Raw genomic sequence first — 6,636 nt, 5'->3', positions numbered from 1 at the left:
AGAGGGAAAGATCATGAAAACAACATCTAAAGATACTGTTTCCATTCCACTTTCTATTCCAGTCACATTTAAAAATTGGAAACACAAAGGCAAGCGAAAATAGGAAGCATTAGGCAAAGGACATCTTTCAACCTCATTAAACCAAAAAAGTGTAATTACACACAAATAATTGTGCGTAAATAGTTGTGCGTAATTATGCACAAAAAGCATAATTACAAGACCCTACAAGGTTGGGGAGGACCCAAAAATTGTGTTTTTTTTTTAAATGACACAGGCCTGAACATCAAGGAACTTTCTTCTCTCATTTGTATGTGAATCTTCATCCAGAAGAATCATTTGTTAATCAAAGGCCAGATATCTTTTTAGTCACATTTAAACCTAAATGTAGTTCACTAACATTTTACTTATCTATTAGCCTCAGCTATCTTAGAATATAGTGTAACACCTGGAAGCAAACAAAAGTTACCTCTAAGAAGCTAAAATAGATGCATCTACTTGCATTCACATATTTTTTCATATAGGAAAGCTCCTTTGGGCTTCGCCAAGAGCCTATTTATTCCTAGTTTAGTAATTCAGTTTCAGACACAAAATTTTAGCAGTCTATTCTCATTTACTATAAGAACAAACAATCCTAACGACCTCAATAGACCATAAGGACATATTGTATTGATATGATATATTTTCAATATTCACAATGATGATTCAGAGACATCAAGTAAAAACAGAATTATATTTATTTAAGAAGGCAGGGAAGAGAATGACAAAGTTTTTAAAAAAAATTTGCCATCTCAATAGACTTCATTTATTTAGAAAAATAAATTATGTAGAAAGTCAATCTCTGAAAAATACCAGCTAAATTAGATGTTATTATAGTTGAATGAACTAGAAGAGGGTTACCAAAACCCACAATCTGCGAGATGATGGGATGAATGTTAGAAAGAAAGAATAATGGTGACGTAGCTGGGTATTATGGGATTTCAAATAAAGCAGGTATGGAATAATTCCTACCCACAACAAATCTTTAAACTACTTACAATTTCCCTGCTTGTCTAATTTGAAAGAGACCTTATATACAATATAGTTCAGTACTTTTGGTTTTTCAAGGAGGGATCTAACAATCAAAAAGGTCAACTGATTTGTCCAAGGTCAGGAAGCTAGTGTTCAAGCTAGTTGTTGAACCATGTTCAGTGTTCTGTGCAGCCTTTCTTTCTTGCCTGGTTGATACTTCAGTGTTTTTATAGGTTTGATAAGCAGGATTAAATAACCAGGGCCTATGTGAATTGTCCAAACTGAGTGTCTTGATTACTCACCCAATGAATGGTTGGTTAGATATTGGACTGGAGATAAACAAATTAGGACTGTGATAGCCCGAGCCCAGGCAAGCTTAAAACATTCCCCTACTTTTGGCAGTAAATTCTTAACTACAAGGAATACTGACATCTGGATAGGTCAAGGTTTAAAGTTTTAAATTAATTTTTTTTTTAAGCAATCGGGGTTAAGTAACTTGTTTAAGGTTACACAGCCAGTTATTTCTGGGTGTGGTGCTGAGTGTCTGAGCCCGGGATTCGATCTCCAGGTCATCCTGGCACTGGAGCCGGTGCTCTTACTTGCTGTGCTACCTGGCCACCCCTAAATTAATTTTTTTTAATGATTGAGTTTGTTCTGCTTTTAGCCCTGATCTGTTTATACAGTTCATCAATAACAAAGATTTATTAAGCACCTATTATGTATCATACATTATAGCACCATTGCACTATCTCAGAGACTTGATTCTTTCTATCCACATTATAGATTCACCTCAGAAGTGATATCCCCTTGAAGCCCATTAAATAGTAATCACAACCCTGCAGCAGGGTCTCTGGGCTGAAATGGCTAAGGATTTATCATGGGTATAGACTCTGAAAATCTCTTCTTTTTGCCTCATTTTTACATGCACCCAGAGTATTACTGAAATTTAACTAATGTCTGAGTTGCTACAAAAGTGTGTCAAAGGGTCCTTAGCTCCCATACAAGTAAACAAAGTGACTGAATCTGTGAGGTACAGAACCACTTTTATTTGTACCCACAGAAAATTCAAAAAGGATTTAGAGTAGCCTTTAGTTTATCAATGCCTCCCCTCCAGAGATCTAATCTCCCTTATTTATAGCAACACTTTGTGGTTTGGACTTTCTTCAGACAGGAAATGAACTTGGGTTTGCTACAGAGGTGATCTTCTGGCTTTCTGGGGAGTCCCTCTTTCACCCTAGGGACACATGGGAGCCTCCTGACTTGTGGTACTTCTTTTTTTTTTGAGTTGGCACTTTTATGAAATGTTTATTTAACAGATCAATCTCCCCAGCCCAGCCTCCTGCCCGCCACCCCTCCAGCGAGTCTGGAGTTTCTTCTTGTTCTCCTACTGTGTGTAGGTAACGACAAAAACAGCTGCTGACAAACCAGAACATAACAAACTATTCCAAGAGAGTATGGCTAACAGTGGCTTCAGTTGTTGTTTTTCTCTTTGTAAAGGCCATATTTATTCCACAGATCCCAACAGTGGTTTAGACACACTAAATAAATTCAAGTGACATCTGACAGCAAGCACACCCAGGAAACAAAGTGGAACTGAACTGCTTCTGGGGCTCTCAGTGCCCCATCTTCTGGCCATTGGTTGAGTCCTGAACTTGCCTAATGCCAAGGAAAGGGACAGGAACATTGCAATGTCATGTTGGAAGGGTTGTGCACAGGCACCAGCAGGCAGGAAAGTGGCATCCATTAGACACTGCTCAGGGTGGCCACCCCAGGGAGGACTTTGCCCCCAGCAGTTCTAGACTGGTACCACCCTAGTGCTCACACGGCTGACTTTGTCCTTAATGTTCCATTTGACACAGCAAGTGGCAGTGTCCCCACCACCTGTGATAATGATACAGCCCCTCTTGGTGGCCCTTGCCGCATTAGCTCTTTGGTTCCCTGAGCAAAGGCTTCCCACTCATATACTCTAACAGGTCCATTCCCCACAATCTGTTTGGCTTGGGCCATAGCTTCCACATGCTTCTTGCTGCTCTCAGGGCCACAGTCCAAACCCATCTATCCAGCAGAGATGCCAGAAGCCATTGTGGCTTGGCCAGTCTTGGCATTCTCATCAAACTTATCCGTTGTGATGAAGTCAACAGGCAAAGTGATTTTAACACCATTCTTCTAGCCTTGGTCATAGGGTCTTTGACAATCTTGACCCTCTTTCCATCAAAAAGAAAAGTCTAAACTCCATGTTGTTGAGCAGTTGAGGAAGGTGAAACCCATCCTACCACCAATGAGCATCTGATTGGCTTTGTCTAGCATATTGTTGATCAACTGGATTTTGTCAGCAACTTTAGCTCTGCCCAAGACGGTCAGGAAGGGCCTCTCTGGGCTTGCCAGGACCTTGGAAAAATAAATCAGCTCATCTTTCATGAGGAAACCACATGTCTTCTGGAGCAGGTTCACTTCCACCATGGAACTGTGGGCGTGATGAGCAGTACCAAAAGCATCATTGACCTAGTCATCCCTCAGCTTGGAGAGGGATGCTTGGAAAGCTTCTACTTTGGCTGGCTCAGCTTTGATCTTGTTCCCAGAAGCATCTTTACCTCTTCCCTCTTTCTCTACATGGAAGCTAAGATTCTCCAACAAATTGATAGAAGAGTTAGGTGGGTTACCATAGGAGTTCTCCGCTTCTGGACCCACACTATTCTTCTGGAACAGAACATCTTTGCCCAGCAAGATCTGAGCTCTGCAGTCATGGGCTCCAAGGAGCATTTGTCAGGCATGGGGATACTATCAGGTTGGCCTAAGAGGCTCGTCAGAAAAATGGACTTGGCTCCATTATCCCAGCAAGGATGCTAGGAAGAGCAGCCTTGATTCTCTGGCTGTTGGTTATCTCTTTGTTCTACATGGGAACATTAAAATCCACCCGCATGATGACCTGGCCAAGGTCAGTTTCCTGGAAAGAGACATATTGGTTGTGGGGAGATTGTGGGGCGGTTGCAGCTGTGGCTGTGACTGGAGCTCTAGCTGCATTATCTAGGGACTGCTCTGCACACAGGGGATCCATCTGCCCTATAGTATTTCTTTAAGTACTTGAACTCCCTATGGAAGGAAAATAATGTGAGCTTCATTGTTCCTGCACTATCCAAATAAATCATGGTGATGCATATGAGAATTTCCAGGTTCTCCCTCCCCCATTATCATATTCTTGCTAAAGTCAAGTGTAAAAATCTTCTCTCCTTAAGAAGATATCAGTGTCCAAGAATTCCTCCTGCTCTTACTGGAAGGCAGGGTTCTGAGATTTTCTCCCAATGGCTGGTGGTCTCTAGGAATTCCCTCTTTTCTCTTTAGATGGCAGACCACTGAAGTCTTAAATGTGGGGTAGCCAGAGAGGCAACTCTGAGTCTCAGACTTAGCAATTCCCCTTCCTCTTTCTAGAAGGCTAGATTCTTGGCTTGCTAGTAGATTTGTAGATTCTGGCAGTCGTCCTGTGTCATCTATGAACTCTGGAGGTCGCTGTCAAAGTGCCAGATTGATTTGGTCAGTGACCAAGATTATGGATTGGGCATTAGACCCTAAAATTTAGGGGAAATGGAGAAAATGGTGACCTGTTGTAACTAGTACGATGCTATGGAAAGAGTACTTCCTCTGGAGTCAAATTCATCTCCACTGTTCATTACCTGTATGACTGGGTAAATCACATCAGTTCTCTGGGAAAGGGATAAGGAAACTTCAGTTTTGAGTTTCTTTGTCTGTAAAATGGGGGTCTTGTACTACATGGGCTCTGAGATCATAGGTTATGTGTCATACATGACCTATGTTTTGCTATGCAATATGCTTTTCTCTCTGTGTTATGCTTCTTTGCTATGTATTGTGCTGTTTAGTCATTTCAGTCATGTCTGACTCTTTGTGACCCGACTTGGGGTTTTCTTGGCAGAGATACTGGAAAGATTTACCATTTCCTTCAGCTTATTTTACAGATGAAGAAACTGAGGCAAACAGGGTTAAGTGACTTGCCCAGGGTCACACAGCTAGTAAGTGTCTGAGGCTAGATTTAAACTCAGGAATATGAGTCTTCCTAACTCCAGGCCCAGCATTCTATCCACTGCACCAGCTATGTGCCAGGCACTGTGTTAACATTTAACAAATATCTTACTCGATCCTTACAACAGCCCTGGGAAGTAGGTACTATCATTATACCCTTTTTACAGATGAGAAAACCGAGGCAAATACTGGTTAAATGACTTGCCCAAGGACACACAGCCAGTGCGTACTTGAGATTGGATTTGAACTCAGTTCTTCCTGACTCCAGGTCTAGAGATCAACCCACCATGCCATCTGGCTGCTTACTTAGTAATGTTTTGAATGAACTATTGCTCTATGGTATGTGTCTGTTTTATGCTTCCATATGTGATCAATGTATGTGTTTACTCTGTGAATTTTACAAATGATGCTTAGTATTCACTACTTGAGACATATCTTTGGTCTAATATATGCCCTGTTGTCATATACACTATTATTATGTGCTATGTTTTACGTTTGTTGCCCATAGCAAAGCTAACTACACACAATTTCAGCTAGAATGTGATGGATTAGTTACATAATTTGCATGGTTATTCATAGTTGGAATGGTCACCTGTTACTATGTTATATGATCATTCATGTTACTTACTGATGCATATTCAAAGATATCCAAGTATAGTCCATGTAATTTTCCTGGATTATACATTCTTTCCCAAGGAGAGGATTTAGGGAGACAGTGATGTTTCTTGTTGGTGAAAACATAGCAAAAAAAAACAACAACCCATAGTTCATTTATTTGTTCATTTTGCATGTACTATTGAAAAAAAAATGTAACCCAGGAATAAAATAATCTCCCTTTCTTTGCTTATCCTTTGTTCTAATTTAAATTCATATAGAGGTATATTCCGCTTGTGTCTTCTGCAGTCATACATATTCACTACGTACATTCCCCCTTTGACGATGTAGTAATTTGTTAGAAAGTGTCATTGTGGGTGTATGTGTATATTTTTCTGTTGCTTTATTTTGGGAAAAAATGGAGATCAACTGTCTGGACTACTAGAAAGTTAGTAGAAGAATCCCAAAGTCAGACTCCTCCAAGACTTAGTTCACATGCCGATGCTGTAGGCAGCCTTTTCTAGTGTCTTTATTTGATAGTGCTCTCTCTAACCACAAATTAACATATATAATATATGGATACACATGTGCCTGTACACCTGTTTACATATTGTAGAATATAAGCTTTTTGAGGATAAGAATTTGTTTGGTTTGGCTTTATATTTGTACACCTAGCACCTATTATACAGTGTCTTGCACATAACAGGAATTTCATTAACTCCGTTAGTACTTTTTGGGGTGGTTGGACTGAATGCAGAACAAGTTGCCCCCCAAAAGTTGGGATTTCTGTTTAACTCCTAAAGAATTTATCAAATATCCACAAAGGATCGTATCTTGGGAAGACTGATCTCATTTCTGGATATAACACTGTTGCATTTGCTTTAGAGTAGCATGTTCATAAACGATATCAGTGAGAACTCCATTGCCATCTTCTTACCATCCCCTTTCTGCTCTCCAGTCATAGTGTGTTCTCTACCTCATCCTTTCCCTCTTCCATCCTCA

The 6,636-nt window shown here is 40.3% G+C and overlaps 1 pseudogene; it reads right to left on the bottom strand.

The window, feature by feature from the left end:
- Nucleotides 1–2,751: 2,751 nt before the first annotated feature.
- Nucleotides 2,752–6,006, bottom strand: LOC138158385 (phosphoglycerate kinase 1-like; annotated as a pseudogene).
- Between the last annotated feature and the right edge of the window lie 630 nt (nucleotides 6,007–6,636).

The sequence above is a fragment of the Petaurus breviceps genome, unplaced genomic scaffold (assembly GCF_028583685.1).
Source record: "Petaurus breviceps papuanus isolate PSGF00001 unplaced genomic scaffold, PetGlider_PUasm1.0 174, whole genome shotgun sequence".
NCBI lineage: Eukaryota > Metazoa > Chordata > Mammalia > Diprotodontia > Petauridae > Petaurus > Petaurus breviceps.
This window is presented reverse-complemented; position numbering and strand designations above follow the sequence as displayed.